Source organism: Emys orbicularis, chromosome 3, assembly GCF_028017835.1.
Source record: "Emys orbicularis isolate rEmyOrb1 chromosome 3, rEmyOrb1.hap1, whole genome shotgun sequence".
Classification (NCBI taxonomy): Eukaryota; Metazoa; Chordata; order Testudines; family Emydidae; genus Emys; species Emys orbicularis.
In genome coordinates this window covers 64964124-64989082 of record NC_088685.1, presented here as the reverse complement: position 1 = coordinate 64989082, position 24959 = coordinate 64964124, and the positions used below count along the sequence as shown (strand labels likewise).

Sequence of the window (24959 nt, the reverse complement as noted above, 5' to 3'; positions counted from 1 at the left end):
CTACACTACAACTTTAATTCGGATTTAGCTGCCTTAATTCGAATTAACGCTTGACCCGTCCACACAACGAAGCCATTTAATTCAAATTAAAGGGCCCTTTAATTCGATTTCTGTACTCCACCCCGACGAGCGGAGTAGCGCCAAAATCGAATTTGTCAATTCGAATTAGCGTTAGTGTGGCCGCAATTCGATGTTATTGGCCTCCAGGAGCTATCCCACAGTGCACCATTGTGACCGCTCTGGCCAGCAATCTGAACTCGCATGCACTGGCCAGGTGGACAGGAAAAGCCCCGGGAACATTTGAATTTCATTTCCTGTTTGCACAGCGTGGAGAGCACAGGTGACCACAGAGAGCTCATCAGCACAGGTAACCATGCAGGCTGATAATCGAAAAAGAGCACCAGCATGGACCGTACAGGAGGTACTGGATTTGATCTCTATATGGGGAGAGGATTCAGTGCTAGCTGAACTGCGTTCGAAAAGACGAAATGCCAAAACTTATGAAAAAATTTCCAAGGGCATGATGGAGAGAGGCCACAATAGGGACACAGATCAGTGCCGCGTGAAAGTCAAGGAGCTCAGACAAGCCTATCAAAAAGCAAAGGAGGCAAACGGTCGCTCCGGGTCAGAGCCGCGGACATGCCGCTTCTACGCTGAGCTAAATGCATTTCTAGGGGGGGCCGCCACCACTACCCCACCTCTGACTGTGGATTCCGAGCTGGGGATAATCTCATCAGGTACACCTGATGATTCCGCGGAAGGGGAAGAGGAGGAGGAGGAGGAGGACGAGCTGGCAGAGAGCACCCAGCTCTCCGTTCTCCCCAACAGCCAGGAACTGTTTCTCACCCTGACTGAAGTACCCTCCCAAGCCTCCCAAGCCAGCACCCAAGACCATGACCCCATGGAAGGGACCTCAGGTGAGTTTACCTTTTAAAATATAAAACATGGTTTAAAAGCAAGCATTTTTAATGATTAATTTGCCCTGAGCACTTGGGATGCATTCGCAGCCAGTACAGCTACTGGAAAAGTCTGTTAACATGTCTGGGGATGGAGCGGAAATCCTCCAGGGACATCTCCATGAAGCTCTCCTGGAGGTACTCCAAAAGCCTTGCCACAAGGTTTCTGGGCAGTGCAGCCTTATTCCGTCCTCCATGGTAGGACACTTGACCACGCCATGCTAGTAGCAAGTAATCTGGTATCATTGCCTGACAGAGCCTGGCAGCGTATGGTCCCGGTGTTTGCTGGCATTCAAGCAACATCCGTTCTTTATCTTGCTGTGTAATCCTCAGGAGAGTGATATCGCTTAGGGTAACCTGGTTGAAATAAGGGAATTTAATTAAGGGGACTGAGGTGGCCGTTCCTACTGGGCTGTTTGCCTGTGGCTGAAAAGAAATCCTTCCCTGCATTTAGCCAAGTGCAAAGGGGGGGGGAGGATTGGCCCAGAGCTTTTCGCGTTTTGCTAGCAGGGATCTTCCCTGATACCAGCCACGCGGTGGGGGGAGGGATAAAGCACTCATCCCAGAGAATTCATGGCGGGTGGGGGGGGGGGGTGTTAGTTTGGTTCCTGCAGGGATCTTCCCTGATACCAGCCACGCGGTGGGGGGAGGGATAAAGCACTCAGCCCAGAGAATTCATGGCGGGTGGGGGGGGGGTGTTAGTTTGGTTCCTGCAGGGATCTTCCCTGATACCAGCCACGCGGTGGGGGGAGGGATAAAGCACTCATCCCAGAGAATTCATGGCGGGTGGGGGGGGGGTGTTAGTTTGGTTCCTGCAGGGATCTTCCCTGATACCAGCCACGCGGTGGGGGGAGGGATAAAGCACTCATCCCAGAGAATTCATGGCGGGTGGGGGGGGGGTGTTAGTTTGGTTCCTGCAGGGATCTTCCCTGATACCAGCCACGCGGTGGGGGGAGGGAGAAAGCACTCATCCCAGAGAATTGGAGGGGGGAGGGGTGTTAACCTTCAGCAGCAGAAAACAAGCTAACAGGAAAACTGCAGCACAACGGGCTTTGCTTGGTATGTGGGAAAGCAGGGCGCAGAAGCCTAAAGACAGTGGCTTACCATGGCAGCATGCAAGGTGAATTCTGTTGCCCCGACCTGCATCTGTGATCTCTAGCAGCAAAGCCACAGGCACTCAATATTAAGAGGCAAAATGCGACCTTGCACAGAAATCACATGTGCTATGTAATGTGAATAGTATACACCGTGAAAGAGTATAAGCATTGTTCTGAAAAATGTATCTTTTAAAAAAATTCTCTCCTTTTTTCACTCCCTCCAGCAGGTGCAAATGTTTCAAGCCTCCCTCCTCCTTCCCGAAGGCTATCCCAGATAAGGCGTCGTAAAAAAAAGACGAGAGAAGAGATGTTTTCCGAAATCATGCAATCCACCAGGAATGAAAGAGCTCATCTGAATGAGTGGAAGGAGACGGTTTGCAAGTATAGGAAAGAAGCCAGTGACCGTGAGGACAGGAGGGACCAACGTGAGGACATGAGGGACCAACGTGAGGACAGAAGGGACCAACATGAGGAGAGGAGAGACGCTCGAGATGAGAGGTGGCGGCAGGAAGATCAGAGGAGTCGGGAAGCAACGCTGGGGCTGCTGCGTGAGCAAACAGACATGCTCCGGCGTCTGGTGGAGCTTCAGGAACGGCTGCTGGAGAACCGAGTGCCGCTACAGCCCCTGTATAACCCCCCTACCTCCTCACCATGTTCCATAGCCTCCACACCCAGACGTGTAAGAACACGGGGGGGGAGGCTCCGTACACCCTCCCATTCCACCCCAGTGGACAGCCCAAGCAAAAGGCTGCCATTTTTTAAACCTTTTTTTACTGGGCTTTTCCTTCCCGCAGATCCTCCTCCCAAACCCCACTCAGGTTCTGTGCCGCTACAGCCCCTGTATAACCCCCCTACCTCCTCACCATTTTCCATAGCCTCCACACCCAGATGTGTAAGAACACGGGGGGGGGAGGCTCCGTACACCCTCCCATTCCACCCCAGTGGACAGCCCAAGCAAAAGGCTGCCATTTTCTTAACCTTTTTTTACTGGGCTTTTCCTTCCCGCTGATCCTCCTCCCAAACCCCACTCAGGTTCTCTCCCTCTTTTTATAATCAATTAATAAAGAATAAATGATTTTTAAACAATGGTGACTTTATTTCCTTTGAAAGCAAGCTGGGGGAAGGGGGAGGGTGGGTTCCTTACAGAGAATGAGTCAATAAAGGGGGCGGGTTTTCAGGAAGGATAAACAAACATAAATTTCACACTGTAGCCTGGCCAGTCATGAAACTGGTTTTCAAAGCTTCCCTAATGCGCAGCGCTTCATCGTGTGCTCTTCTAATCGCCCTGGTGTCTGGCTGCGAGTAATCAGCAGCCAGGCGATTTGCCTCAGCCTCCCACCCTGCCATAAAGGTCTCCCCCTTGCTCTCACAGAGATTGTGAAGCACACAGCAAGCAGTAATAACAATGGGGATATTGGTTTGGCTGAGGTCTGAGCGAGTCAATAAGGATCGCCAGCGACCTTTTAAACGGCCAAATGCACATTCTACCACCATTCTGCACTTGCTCAGCCTGTAGTTGAACAACTCCTGACTCCTGTCCAGGCTGCCTGTGTATGGCTTCATGAGCCATGGCATTAAGGGGTAGGCTGGGTCCCCAAGAATAACAATTGGCATTTCAACATCCCCCACGGTTATTTTCTGGTCCGGAAAGTAAGTCCCTTGCTGCAGCCGTTTAAACAGATTGGTGTTCCTGAAGACGCGAGCGTCATGAACCCTTCCCGGCCAGCCCACATGGATGTTGGTGAAACGTCCCTTGTGATCCACAAGTGCTTGCAGCACCATTGAGAAGTACCCCTTGCGGTTTATGTACTGGGTACCCTGGTGCTCCGGTGCCAAGATAGGAATATGGGTTCCATCTATTGCCCCACCACAGTTAGGGAATCCCATTGCAGCAAAGCCATCCACTATGACCTGCACATTTCCCAGAGTCACTACCTTTCGTAGCAGCACCTCCGTGATTGCTTTGGCTACTTGCATCACAGCAGCCCCCACAGTAGATTTGCCCACTCCAAATTGATTCCCGACTGACCGGTAGCTGTCTGGCGTTGCAAGCTTCCACAGGGCTATCGCCACTCGCTTCTCAACTGTGAGGGCTGCTCTCATCTTGGTATTCTGGCGCTTCAGGGCAGGGGAAAGCAAGTCACAAAGTTCCATGAAAGTGCCCTTACGCATGCGAAAGTTTCTCAGCCACTGGGAATCGTCCCACACCTGCAACACTATGCGGTCCCACCAGTCTGTGCTTGTTTCCCGGGCCCAGAATCGGCGTTCAAAGCCTATAACCTGGCCCATTAACATCATAATCTCCAAAGCACCGGGGCCCGCGGTCTCAGAGAATTCTGTGTCCGTGTCCATGTCCTCATCACGCTGGTCGCTGCGCTGCAATCGCCGCCTCCTCCTCCTCCTCGCCTCTTTTTTCTGGTCCTGTGTAAGCATAAACTCCACGAGAAAGCGCGAGGTGTTTATAATGTTCAAGACTGCGTTCTGGAGCACAACGGGATCCATGCTTGATGCAGAATGGAGTCTGCAGAGTTCACTCAGGAAAAAAGGCGCGAAATGGTTGTCTGCCGTTGCTTTCAGGGAGGGAGGGGGAGGCTGTACCCAGAACTACCTGCGACAATGTTTTTTGCCCCATCATGCACTGGGGTCTCAACCCAGAATTCCAAGGGGGGTGGAGACTGCGGGAACTATGGGATAGCTATGTAAAAGCTACCCACAATGCAACGCTCTGGAAATCGATGCTACTATGGTAGCTTGGACGCAAACCACCGAATTAATGGTGCCTAGTGTGGCCGAATACATTCGAATTTACAAAATCGGTTTCCTAAATTCGAATTATATAAATTCGAATTAATCCTGTAGTGTAGACATACCCTGAGTAATGACCCACTATCATTATTCTTTAGCTCAACAAAATATTGCGATACAGAGAACAAAGATAGAATTTTAAATGACATTTAGAGTTTAAACAATGTTGTCCCATTAGAGGTAACAAAACATAAGAAGACATAAGATATAAAACACTATCCTCTAAATTTAGTTTACAGTGTGTATTAATCCTGTTAGTGATAGAACCACAAAAGATACTAAGTATGAATAGCTTTATTCAGTTAGAGTAATTAAAGTGTTGTCAAAGCTTAAGACAATCATGTTGTCAAGGTTTTGATCAATGAAATTCATATTGTCCATATATATATTTACCCAATCTAACCTTCAATAAAGTAAAAACTTTTAAATATGATGGTTGAAGAGGGACATAAGCTACAATTGTTTCTACCTGCAGCTAGTAAATGTAGTGAATTGCCTAAGAGAAGATGGAAAAAGTGAAATGGGACACAATGTGCAAGTGAATTTGTATTCTTCTAACCCTAACAAAGTAATACATGTGAATACGCAGCTGATCCACGAAAAGCAAGCAAAAATTTCTCAAAATAAAACAGAAGGAAGATGATACAAAATAATTACTATTTCTGTAATCTCAGAATGAACAAAAAATACCAATTACTGTATAAAGTTACTTTTCAGTTTTGCATGTGATCTCCTGGGAAAAACTAAATAATGCTGCCTAATGCTGTAATTTAATATGCAGGCACATAAAACAGAACATTAAAAGAACTGCAGTGGCAGAGGGCTCAACTGAAGATTAGCTCCCAATGGGAATGTCAAGTTCTTTCTGGTAAACACAACTCTAAAAAGCCGTAATGGAACATTTTACTTTTGCTGATTTCAGGATTTCATATTCTACTTGCAGTGTGTTTCCAGTGATAACTGGAGCATAGTCAGTTTACAAAAACACAGAGATTTATTTAGTAAAATAGAAAATTAGTCAGTGAAAATTGCTTTGTATCTTGTAACGTTGTGCCTAAAAGCTGTGGTGGCTCATTATTTAAGGTACAGTTCTTTCTTTGTATTTTTAAAAAACACCTGATTTTTTAAATATGTAAAAGCAGAAAGATAGAATTTGACTTGTCCATCCACACCAGTAGGATACCATCTCAGTTCTCCAGGTTATCATCCCAAATTTGCAACAATACAATCAAACCTCAAAAAACACATAGCAAAATATACACTAGACTAAAGCTATGTCCACACTGCACACCAAAGTGATGGTTTGTAACTGCCCTGTGTGTCCACTGCTAGCATGAACTAAAAGGTGCCGAGTTCACATTAATGTAGTCCTCTTCAAACAGGATTATGTTAACGTGAACGAGGTATCTTTTAGTTTGTACCAGCAGCATCCACATGGGGCAGTTACAGAGCAGCACTTTGGTGCGTGCTCCAATTCATAGCCCCGTAGTCCAAACTGGCTCACAGTTTGAGAAGCACTGTTATAAATGGTAGCTAGTAAGGACAAGCTGGGTCACCTTGTTCATCCTCTGGCTAGGGCAGATATTTCTCTGCAGTACAGCATTGAATGATTTCTACAATTTACTTTTAAATGGCTCTGACATCCCTTGAATACTTTTTGGCAGTCTAATGGATCGCACTCTTAGGCAATCTTTCCATCTTAAAGTTATCTTGATTTCATCCTATCAGTCCTAGTTATACCCAAGGCCCAAGGCGGCAGGGGGCAAAAGGCAGGAAGGGATTGGGAAGGGACCAGAGGAGGGATCAGCAGTCACCAGAGGCGGGAGCATGGGTCTTGACATGAGTGTCACCACTTGGATTCCATGTATGAGGAAATGGAATACAAGGAAAGTGAACATTCTCACTAACTAATAGGGTTGCCTGGAGTCTCCAGGAATTAAAGATTAATCTTTAATTAAAGATTCTGTCATGCGATGAAATCTCCAGGAATACACCCAACCAAATTGGCAACCCTACAGTAACAAACCCCATTTGTTTTCTGATTCTACAAGAGTAACACTATTGAAAATTACAGTTAAGAAATGAAATTGAAAAATAATTGTTGGTACAAAGCCCCAGGACAGGATTAAATTCTAATCCTAAATCTTATCTTGCTCTCTTTTAAAAGCTAAATACAATTATCTTGTACTATGTGCAACCCTTCACAAAAATACAGTGGTTTCCATGAAAAAGGGACACTTACTGTAGTTATTACACAATGATATCAGAGAACTTCAGTTATTTCCTAGTCTGTGTATTGGGGAGAAGTACAATATTGCTGCTATTGAATGCTAACTGTAGATCTTTAACAGTTTACAATTTAAACTTCAATGAACCGCTAATTATAGGTAACTATTGGCAACTTTATACCTCATTTTCTGGGTGCCCAACTTCGTACCTGAGGTCTGATTTGCAGAAGTTCTGGGCACCCACAGCTACAGCGGCGGTCAATGGGAGCTGTGCTCAGGGCTGCACAGAGCAAAATCTGAAACTGAGGCCCCCCTCACACTTCCCATCCTGAAATTGAAGCTCTCCATTGACGGAGGCAGCCAGGCCAAACTTGAGTGGTGCTGCGGTCCCATGTGCCAGGTCACAGTGCCACTCACTCAAATCATACAGGCTTGGGGGCCCTCTCAAACAGGTGTCCAAGGCAAACTGCCCCTTTTGTCCCCGGACGGCACTGGAAATTCTCTGGAAAATGAGTGCTTGTGTGTCAAATTGGCATCCACAATTACAGAATATTTTTGACACTAATCTCTCTAAGCCTCAGTCCCCCATTGATAAAATGAGTATATTGATGTCCCTTCATATTACAGGGAGGTTGTGAAAATAAACTAAGGTTTGTGAAGCACTGAAATATTATAGCGGTGAGCACCATAGAAAAGTCCATGATGAAATAAATAATTCTGTCGTCAGAGCAGGGACTGAATAGCGTAAATAAGGTTTAGGGATGTATAATGAACAGTGAGGAGTAACCAAAATATTGAATAGCTGCTCATTTAGTGAGCACCAACCATCCTGTGCACTGAATGAGGCAAGGATCCTATGGAAAAAATAGTATGTGTGCATGTATTTAAAGACTGTATCAGAATGCATAAGCACAAGGTGACTGAATTCAGGTTCCACAGGCAACCTTAAATCTGACGTTTCCTAACTTTTGAGTGTTTGGGTTTACAACCTTAATAATGTTCTTTTAATTTAGTTTGTGTATGTGTATATGTGTATGTGTGATATAATTACCATGTGGTAGGGGAATGTCAAATGGAGATTTCAGGAAGTTAAAACTCAGAATTTCTGTCAAATCTCGGGTTTGAAGACAAGTATGTGGGAGGAATGTCATTGGTCCATGGAGGGGGCAGGGATTTTACCTTTCTTGCTGTGCCCGCATCAGTGCAACATCAGCAGAGCTGGACCAATATAACAGATTATTTGGCCCTTTATTCTTTAACTGTTCTATATGCCCCAGTAATGCAAGTCTTTTATTAGAATGAAAGCACCAAAGATGTAAAATATGCAATCTAATAATTGTATTTTTGTTTACACTTTTCTTTCTATGGCTCTATGCAGTGTAGAAATAGGCCTTCTATGATAAACAGAACTTATGGTAAGCAAATGGTACTGCAGTATATTTAACGAGTCTACTATCAACCATCATTTATCTAGATATCAAGTATTATTAGAATTGAAGCACTGCTCTGACGAAAAATAACTGGTATGAATAAATGGGAAAAAAGATGTGTCTTCACTGTAGAGAGGCAGCTGTCCTAATTTACTGTTAATGCAAACTTGGGTGGGTAAGTGGCTTAGGAAGTGAAATGTACATACCTCCAGGGGTTTATCAGAAAGATTAATGTAGTAAACATATTGTAGATCAGAACGGGGGAGGGGAGATATACCCTAATTTAAACCAGGAAAGAACACTAATTTGTTTCAATGTGACACAAGCACACAGAATATTGGCTAGTCCTTGGTACCTGAATAGCAGTGCTCAAAGAGAGTCAGAGGCATAAGGGAAAATCTACACTAATAGCATACAAATGTTTTGTCAGGTAAACACCACAGCTGGATATAAAGCTAATAAAATCAACTTGTGTGGGGAGTGCACTCTGCAGATGCCAAGAAAGCAATAACAAATGATATTATTAGTAGTAATGAAGTCAGCTTGTACTATTTATAATGTAAATATAATTTGAATTTAAAAATTGCCTCATTGGCAGAACAGAGGTAAAATTTCCATTCATCATGTTTTAAAATAGACTAATCACATAATATATTCTTAGTAACCACAAATGAAAGGCTTCTTTACATAGAGATGATTAATACTAGTCAGAAAAATGTCAAGTATTTTCCTTTTGTATAAAAACACATATTTTATCTAAAACACAAATATTCTGGACTGAATAATGAAATGCTGAAAGTTAAGCTAATGAATAATATATAGTTCTTCTTGCAGTGATTAGAACCATTAGAAAAATATAGAAGAAACATGATTACATCTGATTTTTAGGCTTCTTTGAGCCACTACATATCGAGGAATGGAATCTAGTAAAATTAGTGGCTCTATTTTGAATTTTCTAAAACCTTATTATAGTCCATAATATGGAAATCAAGCTGCACAACTGTGTAGAAGAAGCCACCAGTGGAATCAACCCTGAAGCATTGGTTCCACTTTGATCATGAATGTTTGGCTTTATTTGTTACACAACAGATACTTTAATAAACCAAAAAGGGGTGGGAGAGAGGAAAGTTTAAGAAAGGTATTTTTAAGGTGGGGTGCATCTGCACTCTTTTTTTTAACCTTAGAAATATTGGAAATGTTGAGTTTGATCTTCTAGGTGGTGTTGGGGAAGTCCTTGGTGGTCATGAGGGTGGCTTATGAGCTTCCTTGGCCCTAATTTGAAGGAATATGGTACTGAATATATAACAGAAACATATCTTCTACCAAGGGTTTCTAAGGCATTTGAGTTAAATAGGCATAAATAAATGACAATTTTAAATAATCAGAATACAAATTAGTTTCCCCCTCAGTGAATCAGGCTTCACTTGCTTGGTTTGTCTTTTGTAAATCTACTAGTTCTCCAGTAACCCATTGAGTCTGTCAAGATTTGATTTTCTATTAGTGAATAACAAAAAATGTGTCTGTAGCACCTGTCTGGCTAAACCCAGCTAGTATTAAACTCCTTCTCTGTGCCTGGACCTTAGCCCCTATTCATTGCCCCAAAAGGAGCTGACAGATGTGGTCAATTAGACTGCTGGGGAGCTTGGGCTGACAGCTGTGCCTCCTAGTAAGGGAAGCCATAAAAAACCTTCAAAGGTTCCATGCTTACTTTGGACAAACATTCGTTGTGGTTAAGCCATTTTAACCTAACCAGGAATTATGCAGAAAATGACTAAGTGGGAATTTTAGTAGAGGGAACATAAGACCAGGCAAGGAAATATAGCCTCTTTTTTCTGCTCTGATAAATATTTGCCACAAATGGGAATGAAAATCATTCATAGCAATCTTCAGTGGCAATAAGGGGTCTGTCTTCTTGCATGCCAAACTTCATGAGAAAGAAACAAGTCCCAGAAGATGGTATTTGTGATAGATATGGCAATATCCCAGACAACCCTTATGGAATTACTGTAAATACTTTCGGGGTATTATTTATTGGTTATTGTGGAATTGTATGTAATTTCTCTAGGAGATGTGACTAATGAAATCTCTGGGAAGTACTGGGAACTTCAAAGGACTTTTTGGTATAACATGTGTGAAGTGGATTTCCTAGGAAAATCTTGGGGTGAAGGGAATGCAAATGACACACCTCCCTTTTGAATCTTCACCTTGAGCAGATAACCGCTGTCTGGCCACTTAGCTACTCGGGGTCTCTTCCAAGGCCCAAAAGGGATAAATGAGTGATTCCCAGAGTCATGAATGTGCTTGTTCTCAGCTGAAGCTGCGATGAACTGGTACTACAGGAAAAACCCCTATGTGGACTTTGAAAGACTAATCACCAACCAGAATCTTTGCTGGAGTGAAAGGGTGATCTCTGGTGAGCTTATTAGCATGCGTGTGGGTTCTGTTATTGTTTTTAATATATTTTGTCTGTAATGGTCTTACCTTAAAACTGTGCTTGCTTAAAAAGAGTTGTGCGGTAACGTACACCTGTGGCAATTACACTGTATAAGGTCTCTGAAGAGAAGGCAAAAGAAGCCTCCTTAGGCAGCCGGTCTCTTGCGGGGGATATCACAGGAAAGTCAGGGGACTGTGCAACCTGGAAATACCCTAGTGAGAAGGGAGTGAGATGCAGAACTCCACCCAAGAGAGGCAATGGCTGGGGAGCTGGAAGTGGGTGCCCTTGCTGGATCACAGAGGGGCAATTTTCCCTGAACTATAACAGTATTGCACTACTGTTTGGATACTCAGGGATAGTGAACAGTGAAGCAGTATCTTTCCCCAGTCCCTTTTAACATTACAATGATATAAGACATTATTTCATAATAATAGTTGCCATGGCTTACAATTCTGTCATCTTCATCATGAAGACAGTTGCCAACTTGAGATTCAGCAGAACTCTAGTAAACTGAGGGCTTGTTCACACTTAAAATTTTGCAGGAGCACAGCTGCAGCCGCACTGCTGTAGCGCTTCAGTGAAGACGTTACCCATACTGATGGGAGGGGTTTGCCCACCAGTGTAGGTAATCTACCTCCCCGAGAGGGGTAGCTATTCTCCCATCGACTTAGGACTATCTACACCAGTGGTTAGGTTGGTTTACCTGCGTTGCTCAGGGGTGTGGATTTTTCACATCCCTGAGCAATGTAGTTATACCAACCTAATTTCCTAGTGTGGACCAGGCCTATGTCTGCTAAGCTGTAAGTATGAGTGAGTAAACAAGCCATGCCTGACCTTATTTCAAGTCCTATATCGTTTCCTTATTAAAATATTGAAAGACAAAGGAAACTTCATCTAAAAAACCCACCACGTCCATGCCAGCCATCTTAACTGAGCATTGAATATTGAACAAAAATATATTGAGCCTAATACTTCACTGAAGTCAGTGGAGATGTGCCTATTGAATTGACCTATAGACCCAGTCCTACCCTCCAATCAATACAAGTAGTAACAAGTAGTAGTTGCAGCCATCTATCTAAAGACAGAATTGGACCTACAGAGTTTTAAATGGCCCACAGGACTACTTTGCTTCTCTCAGCATCAACCAAATGTTGAATGGTCATGTCTTTTAATTGTTCTCAGAGAGACAATACCCTCATGGAATGTCAACTAATTTATTAGATGGCACATTGATAGAAGATTAGGAAAGATGCCCATCTTTTTCAAAATACACCTTCATGAACTGACCCTTTTGTGTGCTGCTGTAGACTTTTTATAAGCAGAATGCCAGACTGGGTTGGATGCCCAGTCAATAAACATTATATTCAATTATAACAAAAACTTGCTTGCTGAAGACATTTATTATAACTGCCCACATGCGGAGAGGGTACTCCCTTAAACCAGCTCTGACTGAGCTGCTGACAGAGGGCCAGTTCACAGAAATGTCGTAAGTTCTACTGTGGGTCAAATGTCTGTTTAATTAACTTATATTAGACAGCTTTAAAAGAGCCAATGGCCTTTGATTGCTGTTCAGAGGTGTGGGGAATGTATGGAGTGGAACCTTAATTAGCCAAACCTCACTCTTCCAGAAGGGGGTTCATTTCCCAAGGTGTGAGAGTATGTTCAAGCAGCCTGGGCAGAACCTTTTAGGCATCCCAGAAAATATGAAGTATTTTGCTGAAATGAGTTGTTGCTGGAGAACTGAATAGAGCTACTGGATTTATCTCCCTCCCCCCAAGAATTTTTGTAGGTATCTGCATGTGGCACAGACTAATGTATTTCAAAGGTCAAAAAACAAATAATCTTCTTCAGTATTATCTTTATGACCCCAGGATAAGTCATCCTTGACTGGGCCAGTTTAGCAATATACACAGATAGGATAAACTGCACTAGAGGCAGCAAGATCTCTCCCCATGTCCCTTTGAACACACATGTTGATATTGGGTGGAGTTTTCAAAAGTGCCTACACATAAGTCCTAAGTCTCTTGGGCACTTTTGAAAATTCCACCCATGGAGTGTGTATGTGTGTACACACACATATAGAACAATTTTAAAAATGTGCTAACGTTAATGTAGCCTAGTTAGGCACTCAAAGGTCTGGAAATGCCAAAGGGAGGATTGCTTTGTTGCACTTGTGCATATGCATTATGAAACAGTCTTTGGAAGTTGTATAATCACACATCTTTTCTTATAGAATATAGTGTATTATAAAATAATACAATATGCAACTATTTTTCAAAAAACATTAGATAGAGGCATAATATTTTGTGTAACACTCTTCACATACCAGAGTCCATGAAAATCATGTATACAAGGTGCTGACAAAAACTCAATGATTAATAGCCTGATTTTCAAAGGTGCTGAGCACCCCAACTCCAGTTAATGTCCATGAGGAAGCTGCATACAAAGACTTACGCATTAAGGGACAGATTCTGCAGCATACTCAGCAGCTCCAATTGTTCTCAAGTCATTGTGCCTGAAGTCTGTAGTGCAGTGCTACACAGTAAAATCTCAGTTATCTTGATTTGTTACAGCTTCAAGCCAAGGACCTTGATTAAGTGAATCAATGTCATGTTTGCTGCTATAGTGAGAAAATGTTGGGTCTACTGTATAGTACTGTTACATGCTATTGGTGTATGCTTTGTCCGATAACAATCTTATCTAAAGAAATAATGATTTTTGTTGTCTCAGTTTATTAACTGTACCTGTCTTTCAATCTAGGGGCATATTACAGTATTTGCATAATTGAAATCAATGAGAGGTAGACGCCTAGGTGCTTTTGAAAAGTCTACTAGGTACCTACCTGCATCTTTAGATGCTTAAATACCATCTAAAAATCTGGCCCATAATTCTTAGTTTAAAAAAAAGAGCCCCCCACAACTTCCCATCCCCAAATAATGTTACCAAATCCAACCAACCTCCCTCAGCACTTCAATCAAACAACTGCCTCCCTTCAGTCAGGACATCAAGAATGACCTTGAAAAATTCCTTCAGTGTTATCCCTAAGGTCTGTGAATACAGGCACCGATGGATCTAAAAAAGGGAGCCAGTTTTTTCATATCAATCCTGTTCTTAGAGACACCTTTTTTCTTGTCTCCATTATCATATCTGCTTGGGGTTTCTCCCCTCCCCAGTATAATATTTCTTTGTTACGTTCTGCATGTGTCAGTTTGTTAATGCACTATATAGATTAACGATTATTCTCCTACATGTATTAGTGCTAAAAACAACTCCTCTATAATTTGAAAATTAGAACCCAGGCCTGGAAGGTAGCCAGAGAAGGCAGGAAGGAGCATATTTATCTCTACTGAGGATTCATGTATAATATTATTATGATATAACTATATGAAAAATCTGGTTATAGACTCATAGACTTTAAGGCCTGTAGGGGCCATCATGATCATCTAGTTTGACCTCCTGCACATTGCAGGCCACAGAACCTCACCCACCCACTCCTGTAATAGACCCATAACCTCTGGCTGAGTTACTGAAGTTTTCAAATCATGATTTAAAGGCTTCAAGTTACAGAGCATCCACCACTTACACTAGTTTAAACCTGCAGATGACCCATGCCTCATGCTGAAGAGAACCCACAGGGTCTCTGCAGGTCTGACCTGGGGAAAATTCCTTCCCAACCCCAAAATATGGCAATTAGTTAGACCCTGAGGATTTCAGCAATACCCAACGGACAGATACCAGGAAAGAATTCTCTCTAGTAATTCAGAGCCCTCCGCATTCCTGGCCAGTGGGATATTTGCTACTAGCAGCGGCAGATTGGCTACATGCCATTGTAGGCAGTCCCATCATGCCATCCCCTCCAGTCAGCCCAGCATCAGGATCCAACGGGGGAGGGGAGGTAAAGCACTATATAACCTGCCCCTCTCTCTCTTGTGCATATTCTCTGGGCTAGCCATAATCTATCTTGTTTTCACCACCAGAAACTCATCATAGAAAATTATCAACTGGAGTCTGCATGCTATTAAAAATTACACCCTTTCTATTAGTTTATTCCAATACTGGCTAATTCTAGGACATGAAATATATGTCAAAACACACTTCCAGCTTTAAGAAATCATTTAACCTGTGTGCTTTAAGGTGTAATATAATCTAGTATTCAACAACACTAATCTTAGACATGAATCTCGATGCATGTGGGGTCAAATGTTACATATCTTTCTACATGTCCCCAACTGAACTCCCCATTCTACCTCCTGAGGTCCCTTCCAACCCTGATATTCTATGATTCTATGATTGTAACAATTTACCAAAGGTCATAGCAGATTCTCCATCACTGGCAATTTTTAAACCAAGATTGGATGTTTGAACATAGCTTTAGAAAAAGTCAAACATGAGTTAATTCAGAGAAATCCTATGTCCTGTCTTATGAAGGAGGTAAGACTTGATGATCACATTTGTCGCTTTTGAACTTATAATGTATGAATTGATAACATCTTGGTGTTTCCTGCCCCCTAGGCAAGAATAGCCAGTGTAGGGTTGATTTTGGTAGGCCAGATTTTGATTCCACGTTAGATTAACAGTGCAACAGATTTATTTTCACTGTAGGAATTTATTTTATTACTTTGAATATTGAACTTACAATTTCTGAGACCATTTGAAATGCAAAAGAAGGCTGTTGGGCAAAATTCTTCTCTCCATTTCATGGGTGAACCATATAACAGAGGGAAGAATTGGACCTAAGTAACTAAAGTCATCACAGTGCAGTAAGTTTCATACCTTTATTTATGCCCCAGATCTCCATTTGTAGAGTAAGAGGGAACTTCTCTATATCTGTCTGATAGCACTGAAGCGTATTTGATTAGGTTAACTGGGGTATTCTCCTTAGTCATTGCACTGAAACAATGGTAAAGCACTTCAGATATTTAACTTGATTCTCTGTGGCATTTGTAGCAGTTGTGATGCTGAGCATTAAATTGTGCATATGGTAGCTGTGTTTAAAGATGCAGGGTAATGACTGTACTTACACTAAAAGGAAATGATGAAGGAAGTAGATTTACTGCATGTATCAATTTATCTTTATACATTAGTTTGTTACCAGGGAAGTCATTTGTGCTATCATCCTGCCTAAAGCAGTAGTAGTGATTTATATAATCTGCAAATTGTGTAATATCCTGATCCAAAACCCATTGAAGTTAATGGAAAGACTCCCATTGACTTCAATGAGCTTTGGATCCGGCTCTAAGAAAATATAAGGTTAAAAAAAACCCAAAAATGAAGTGAGGTCAGTTTCGCTGCACAGCCTGAAATAATAAAATCAGTCTTTGAACCTGGCAGGAAAGAGAAGAATGGAAGTGCTTAAATGAGTTTCTTGGGTATGTTCATTATAATGACGAGTAAACTAAAGGGATTCAGTGTAAATTATGTGTGTGGAGGAATCCCCAAGGGACTCTCATCAGACGTGTAATGTGTTATTCCTGAATCCAATCAGTACCGTGCAGTGCAATGTGGTTCTGACCTCATTCACTAATTTCACCATATTCAAGGATAGAGCCTGATTCAGTACAAAATACTGTTGGCAAATGAATCACTGTTATGAGTACAAGAGAAAAGATACAAGAATGTGAGTGAATCAGTAGCACCTTGAAAATATTATCATAAAGGGAAATCCTGACCCTATTAAGTCAATAGGAGTTTTGCAATTTATTTCAGTGAGCCAGAGTTTTATCCAGGGTTTCTAAGGATATGTCTACACTTCTAACACTGCAGCGGCACCGCTGTGTAGTGCTTCAGTGTAGAACCTACCTACGGCAAGGGGAGGGATTCTCCCGTCGGCATAGATCATCCACCTCTCTGTGAGGCGGTCAATTCTTCCATTGACCTAGCACTGTCTACACCAGGGGTTCGGTCAGGATAGCTACAATTCTCTGAGGTGTGGATTTTTCACACCCCTGAGAGACATAGCTATACTGATGTAAATTGCTAGTGTAGATCAGGCCTAAGAAGTTGGGAAGGATGGAATCCAGGGGTGAAATCTAGCCCCATTGAAGTAAATAACAAAACTCCCTCTGACTTCAGGATATAACCTAGGAGTAGGTTATTCCCATGTAGGGATATAAATGAGTTGACACAGACTATTTCATCCTAGTCTATATATTTCCAGTAATTATACTTTGATAAGTGAGATGAGAATAAGGCCTTAGGAATCTTTAGCAGCTAGACTTGATTGTATCTGATTATAACTTATGTGAAATCCATTACACCAAGATACATTTAATTAAAGGGAAACTTCTTACAGCAAAGCTCCCTGGAAAGAATAATAGATAAAGAAACAGACGTATTAAAGCAACACTTCTATGCACAGCCCATATCCATGGAGACATACAGAAAAACACTTTTAGCAAGTATCTGATGAAGGAGGATGGGGCTTTGAAAATTATAGACTTCTGTTGCCTGAAAAAGCAAAATGCAATGAAAATAATTAAATCATAATTGTGTTAAATGAATACTCCCTCCAGGTATCAAGCCAAGATATGTGTATTAAAAAGCTGCAGAACCCACTGAAATAAATAAACATTAAAGGAACAATCATGCTAAAAATCACCTTTTAGTAGAACAAGACTAGAGGGCTTCTGCTGTGCATAAAAGGTAAGAGTTTTAAGGACGAGTGTTCTAAAAGCCTATGCTGCTGCAATGATTGGGTTTCTCCCCTGCAGTGCTCAGGAGAGGCCAAAAGACCTTCAAGCAATACTGCTTGTAAAACTGTACGGCTCCTTTCCTAATTACTGTATCACTTCACCTTTCTGTTGTGTCTTCCTGATTATTTTTCATCTGTTGGGGCTTGTCTTCACTGCAGGGGTAAGTCGACCTAAGTTACGCTACTCATGAATAATGTAGCTGGAGTCAACGTAGCTTAGGTCGACTTACCCCAGTGTCTTCACTGCGCTGCATCAAAAGAAGATGCTCTCCGGTCGACTTCCCTTCACTCTTCTCGGGGAGCTGGAGTACCACGGTCGACAGGAGAGCGCTCTGACATCATTTTAGCAGGTCTTCACTAGACCCACTAAATCAACCCCTGCTGCATCGATGGCAGCAGCATAGATCTCCCCGTAGTGAAGACCAACCCTGAGACATGCTACTTCCCTAACTATCTCTATGATACATCCTTCTGCTGTTGTATTTCTTGCTTCCCCCCACATTACTTTTATTCCTGTTGTCTTCCTCTTCTGCCAATTCAGTTGTGCCTGATATAGTTCCACCATTTAAAAATAAGTCCCCTGTGCCTTCCACAAATCTTTCAAGTTTGTTTCTCCCTAATTCACTTTACATTTCCCCTGATCAATCTCCTTAACCACCACACAAGCTCTCTCTCTCTCTTTCTCTCTCTCTCTGGCCCAATAAATATTTAATTATTTAGACAAAGGTGAACAGCTTCAACAGGAGAGATGGCGAGAGACCTGCCCTAGAATATCCAATAGCCTCACTCACCTGGAGGGAGTGTGGTTAAGTCACTCACGTGGGAGAACATAGTTCAAGTCCCTGCTTCAAATCAGACAGAGTGGGAAGTTTACAGCTCACTTCCCAGGTGAGTGCCCTAACCACTGGGCTATTCACTATTCTGTCAAATGCACACACGCCAGCCCTACTTGGAAAATTGTTGATTTGGTTGCTCTCTGCTTGGAGCACACCAACCAGAGTGGGCGGACCCCACAGGCAGGATAGATGGGGGAATGCCTAGTTTGAGAATTCCACGGAGGTTAGGATGCCGGGAAGCTCAGTGGCATCAGGATTTAGCCAATTTTGCATATGCCTAGCAGTGGGAAAATAGGGACCTAGGGGACTATACCAGCAGGAACTTAGGTGCCTACAGGGTTACGTGGCAGCTGAGAAGAGGTTTTGAGGATCTCAGTGCCTAAATGTTACTCACACAGCCAAGTCCCTGTGTGGATCTATCCCCCATTGACTTTCATTGGAGCTGAATTGAGCCCTCAAAACAGTCTCAATATCAGTGTGTGCCAGTTAATTTAGGACAAGATTCTGCATCATTCTCATCTGTAGGTTCATTAAGGAGGAGAGATAGGACTCCTCCCATCCGATTATGAATCCCTGCCCCCAATTACAGCCTGACAGAATTACATTCCCTGAATTTAGAGTGCAGGGACTGATTCTTAATTAGTTCCCTAGGATTCCATGGCGCCACAAAAAGGGTCTGAAGGGACAGAATTGGAGCCCCACAGTGTAAATGAAAGGGGAGCTGTTAGCAGAGCATTCTCTGAGTGGTCCTCCATTTTGAAATTCCCTTCCCTCTTTGGTCCATAAGAACCCAAATTTGTAATTTTTAGGCATGCTGCAAAGCCCAGGGTTTTCTCTCTCTTCTCTAAGGATTTGGGGAGGGCGTGGGCTGAAATGGAAATATTTATGGGAAGCCCTTTCCACACTTTCTCATTTTAATATATGGAACACTATTGTGCGGTGGAGTGGCTGCCCTCTGGACTTGAGAGCGAGGGACCACTACACTCCCCCTGATGGTCCAAGCCAAACCCACCCCACCCACCTCGCTGGAAGTACTGGGGCAGGGCAGGAAGTATAAAGGGAGGACCCTGAAGCTCAGCTGAGTAGGAGCCATGGAAGAAGGCAGACATCTACAGCCTGCTGCAGAACTCGGTCTGAAACCATGCTATGCAGCGCCCTGACCTGGAGGAGACTGACCCTATAGTGGAGTTGCCAGGACTGCCGTCAGCCCTGTACTTCGAGGAGATGGAAGACCCTTGGATTATGGAGCCCTGCACCCAGACTATGGTAGGAAGTAGCCCAGGGAAACCAGACTTTAGTCTGGTTTTGTTGCCGGAGCATGAGTCAGCATGTTTTGGTGGGATCCTTGCTGACCCATGGTGGAACCATCTACCACTGTTAGCCCCCTGTGCTGGGACTTGGTGGAGTAGGGTGGGTCTGGGTCCACCTAGCCCCTGCTGCCAACCCCACCCTTGGGGTGGTGGCCTATTCACCCCTAGGCCAGAAGGCCTGTGCTTTCTGTGTGGCTTGCCCCACTCAAGAGACTGTGGGCCCAAACTGTGTGTTTGCTGGCTGCCTTAGCCAGGAGGCTTAGGCTAAAGCCTGCCCCCTTTCTCTGCTCTGCCTAAGGGGCCAGAATCCTAGACTGTTGAATGCTGTCTGCCTTAGCCCAGAGGCTTAGGGTAAAGACTGCTCCCTGCTCTGCCCCACCCAGAGGGCCAGAGCTTCCCTGATAGACTGTTAATTGCTGTCTGCCCCAGCCAGGAGGCTGTGGGCTAATGACTGCTTTTGCTCAGCCCTGCCTAGAGGGCCAGAGCCCTGGGGCTTGGCTACACTTGCGAGTTACAGCGCATTAAAGGAGCCCCGGGCGCACTAGCTCACTACCCGTCCACACTGGCAAGGCACGTAGAGAGCTCTGACTCCACGGCTAGAGCGCTCCTGATACTCCACCTCAGCGAGTAGAATAATGTTTGATGCACCCCCTCTGGAGCGCCCCAGCGTCAGTGTGAGCGCGGTGTTGCATTACTGCGCTCTGATCAGCCTCCAGAAACGTCCCATAATCCCCTTAAGTCAAGTGGCCACTCTTGTCATTGTTTTGGATATGCCCTTTGAAAGCTCCATTTGACAGCTGGCATGCTTATCTGTTCCGAGACAAAGCAACCATTACTGTGGAATGCTGTGTGTGTGAGAGAGAGGCAGGGGGTGGGGGGAGGGGGAGGTCTGCTGCTGTCTGAACTTACAAGACAGCATGCTGACAAGCTCTCAGCCCCCCACAAACCCACTCTCTCTCTCTCTCTCCCCCCACATACACACAACACACTCCCTGTCACACTCCACCTCACCCCCCCATTTGAAAAGCACGTTGCAGCCACTTGCATACTGGGATAGTTACCACAATACACTGCTCTCTGTGGCCATTGCAAGAGCTGATAATGTGGCCATGCTAGTGCGCTGTCAGCTGTAAGTGTGGACAGACTGCAGCGCTTTCCCTACTGTGCTCTATGAAGGCTGATTTAACATAAAGTGCTCTACGTCTGCTAGTGTAACCATGCCCCTAGACTCTTGATTGGTGTCAGCCCTAGCCGGGAGACTCTGGGCTAAAGACTGCTTACTGCTCTGCCCCACCCGAGAGGGCTAAAGCTCCAGACTCTTAACAGTTGTTTGCCTCTGCTGGGAGGCTATGAGCTATGGACTGCTTGGTGCTCGGCTCCGCCAGTGGGGCCCAAGCCCAAGTACTGCTGCCTGATGCAGTGAGGCGGAATGGCTTCCCTCCCCACTTGAGAGCGAGGGACCACTACAAACACATATTAAATATATGTTCCATATATATATGTATATATATTATGTAGTATATGGAACTGTCAGAGCACAGGATATGGGCACCCATAGTTACATTTTAGAATCAATATTTCTGAAGTATCAAAGGGGTAGCCGTGTTAGTCTGGATCTGTAAAAGCAGCAAAGAGTCCTGTGGCACCTTATAGACTAACAGACATTTTGAAGCATGAGCTTTCGTGGGTGAATACCCACTTCTTCGGATGCATGTAGTGGAAATTTCCAGAGGCAGGTATAAATATGCAAGCAAGAGTGAGTCAGGCTAGAGATAACGAGGTTAGTTCAATCAGGTGATGGTGTGGCTGATCTGGTTAGGTCCTGTGATGGTGTCGCTGGTGTAGATATGTGGGCAGAGTTGGTATCGAGGTTTGTTGCATGGATTGGTTCCTGAGTTAGAGTTACTATGGTGCAGTGTGTAGTTACTGGTGAGAATATGCTTCAGGTTGGCGGGTTGTCTGTGGGCGAGGACTGGCCTGCCACCCAAGGCCTGTGAAAGTGAGGGATCATTGTCCAGGATGGGTTGTAGATCACTGATGATACGTTGGAGAGGTTTTAGCTGAGGACTGTATGTGATCGCCAGTGGTTCACAAACAGAACAGATTTAAAGGTAGCCATCCTGCAGCAAAAAAACTTCAGAACCAGACTTCAAAGAGAAACTGCTGAGCTTCAGTTCATCTGCAAATTTGACACCATCAGCTCAGGATTAAACAAAGACTGTGAATGGCTAGCCAACTACAAAAGCAGTTTCTCCTCCCTTGGTGTTCACACCTCAACTGCTAGAAGAGGGCCTCATCCTCCCTGATTGAACTAACCTCGTAATCTCTAGCCTGACTCACTCTTGCTTGCATATTTATACCTGCCTCTGGAAATTTCCTCTACATGCATCCGAAGAAGTGGGTATTCACCCACGAAAGCTCATGCTCCAAAACAGGACTCTTTGCTAATATTTCTGAATGAGACTATAACTAAAGAGAATATACTTAAGATTTTTTTTAGTTTTAGGACTCTTTTCTAAAATGGAAATAGGGTATCTTTGTCTGTTTGTATGTACGTGTGCTTTTTCTTTATGTGCAAGGGAAATGGGAAATGCTACATGCATATTTGGCAGTATGTAACAACTCCAAATGTGCATGTAATCTGCCAAATAGTCAATGACTTCTTGTTCATTTTAATGAAAGTAGTTTGTTTATGATATTGAGAAGAATTCATCTGGTTAGTTAGGAATCATAAATCTTCTTAAATGTGTATATCCCCAAAGAAAGAATATATTCAGGTAGTGATGTGTAGCAGAGACTAAACTTTCCAGTCTTGTATAATTCTTTTAATACTGAAGCTGTTATCAATACATATTTTTACATTTCTGAATGCTCTCAGCAATTTGTTCCTTTATAGTAACTGATTTACATATAAATAAAGGTACAAGGCCTTTACCTTCCATCAATGGAAACATGTGGTAATTTATTCTTTTTATTAATTTACTGGATTTTGTAGTCACTTAATAGCAAATAACACAAGAAAATACACTTCCTAGAATTAATTTAAGTGTTAAAGACTATTTTCTTTAACTCAGAGGACTGAAGGGTAGGAATATAAAGATCAGTAAAAACAGGTTTGGAAATATATTTTAATACTAATACAATAAAATAGGCTGACAATGGCTGAGTAAACAGTGAAAATAGCAGAATAAGAAGTGGATACCAAGGTGCAATTTTGGTCATTAGCATTGCCACGTCTAGCTGACCCAGTATGGCCGTTCCTATGTTCTTAGTGCTTACCTACATCTTTGACATTACTCACAGACACAAATGTTTGCAAGATCAGGGCCTTAGTGACCACCTCCCTGTGATGGGCCAGAGAGCCCCCCCCCCAGCAATTTTCTTCTTCTTCTTTCGTATGGCTGGGGTAGAGTAGCAACTACAATTTCACCTGAAGTTGATTGAGCCAAATGGCTACATCAGGAGTAGCAGAATTTATTGCAGTAATGCCGCCTTCATATTCATAAATTGGGCAGTAGGTAGTGATATGTTCAATGGTTTGTCATGGGGAACCACACTCGCACAATGAAGAGTCATTGATTTTCCATTTATGCATTAGATATCTGCATCTACCATGGTTGGTTCGAATTCAGTTCAGCGTTGATCAAGATGACTGTGGAAGGTCAAACCCAGGAACCTTCTGTATTTTTTAAGTCTTGTTTAGCCCAATCTGCTTTCCAAGCCTCCTTCTGATCATAGCCTGATTGCATGAAGCTAAACGAATGTTCCCAGAAAGGCTTGCAGGACTTAAGATGTTGGGGGTGGAGGGGCATTGTCAAGTTCTTGGTGAATAGGAAGACATCTGTTTTCCTGGATTCACTGAGCTTTGCGGAATGTTGCAGCAGTTCGGTGTATCGGCGGTGGAGCGATGTGAAACAGGACAGGTAGCCATGGTGTTGGAGTCAACTTAAGGATTCCCGTGATGCACTGCATCACTGTATTTAGCTGGGTATCCACAAGTCGCGTGTGGCTAAATATGCTCCATACCGGTGCACAATATTCAGCTATCGAATATACAAGTGCTATTGCAGATGTTCGCAACACTGATGCTGATGCACACTAGGTTGTACCTGCTAGTTTCTGGATTATGTTGGCTTTCGTTATTATCTTTACAGCTATCTTCTCAAGGTGATCATGGAAGGTGAGGGTGTGGGTGAGTTTCACACTGAGATATGTTGGAGTGTAATTGTGTCACACATTTTTACCACAGAAAGCTACTTTCAGTGTGTTTTTTGGCACTCCTATTATGAAGATGAAATGTACTTACTATTGTTTTTCCAGGGTTTGGTTTGAGCCTCCATTTCCGGAAGTATTGTTCCATAGTTTGGAGGTCCTCAGTTAATGCTTTCTCAATGTCATGGAGGTTTAATGCTTGGATTGTCATGGCAAGATCATCTGCATATCCAAATTGTCATGATTTAGTTGGAGGCATGTCTCTTATGTAAATATGAAAAAGAGTTGGTGCAAGTACAGAGCCTTGTGTTAGCCCACTGTTTATGATAAAGGGTGAGCTAGTCTCATTACCCAGGTACACCCGTAGGCATCTGTTACTCAACATGATGCACAGCAAGCAAAGTGTTTGGTAGCAAGATATAATTTTAGCAAGTTTCAGCAAAAGGCCCTTAATCCATAGAGTATCGTACGCAGATCACAGGTCGACAAATACTGCACCAGTCTTTAGGTTTTTTTGATAGCCAGCATCAATGTGAGTTGTGAGTGCCAGAACATGGTCACAACAACTAAGTTTTGGCTGGAAGCCTGGCTGTTCGACAGGGATAATTGGTTCAGTAAAAGGGTGTATTCTTTTGAGGATGATATGTTAAAGAAGTGTATAGGTTGTGCATAGTAGAGAAACTGGCCTATAGCTTCCTGCTTTATTATTGGGCTTTCCAGGCTTTGGAATGGCAATTACCATTGCCTCACACCATATTTCAGGGATTTGTACTGTCCTTAAGGTAGCGGAGTACAATGTTGCTAGCCATTGGAGTCCTTTGGGGCTGAGATGGTGGAAAAATTCTGATGGAATGCCATCAGGGCCTGCAGTCTTCCTTTTTTTCATCACGGCAAGTCCTTCTTTTACTTCCTCAATGCTGACCGTGGAAGGTTTTCCTCAAAGGATTGATGCAAGTGACA

General features: G+C 43.3%; 1 long non-coding RNA gene across 2 annotated transcripts in view; it reads right to left on the bottom strand.

Moving 5' to 3' along the window:
• Positions 1-1234: 1234 nt before the first annotated feature.
• The window catches only part of LOC135876850 (uncharacterized), a 1011314-nt gene continuing 987589 nt past the window's right edge, over positions 1235-24959 (bottom strand). For both annotated transcript variants that reach the window (XR_010561318.1, XR_010561317.1), the window contains one exon: positions 1235-1313. This is a non-coding gene — a long non-coding RNA (uncharacterized LOC135876850). The remainder of the gene's footprint in view (positions 1314-24959) is intronic.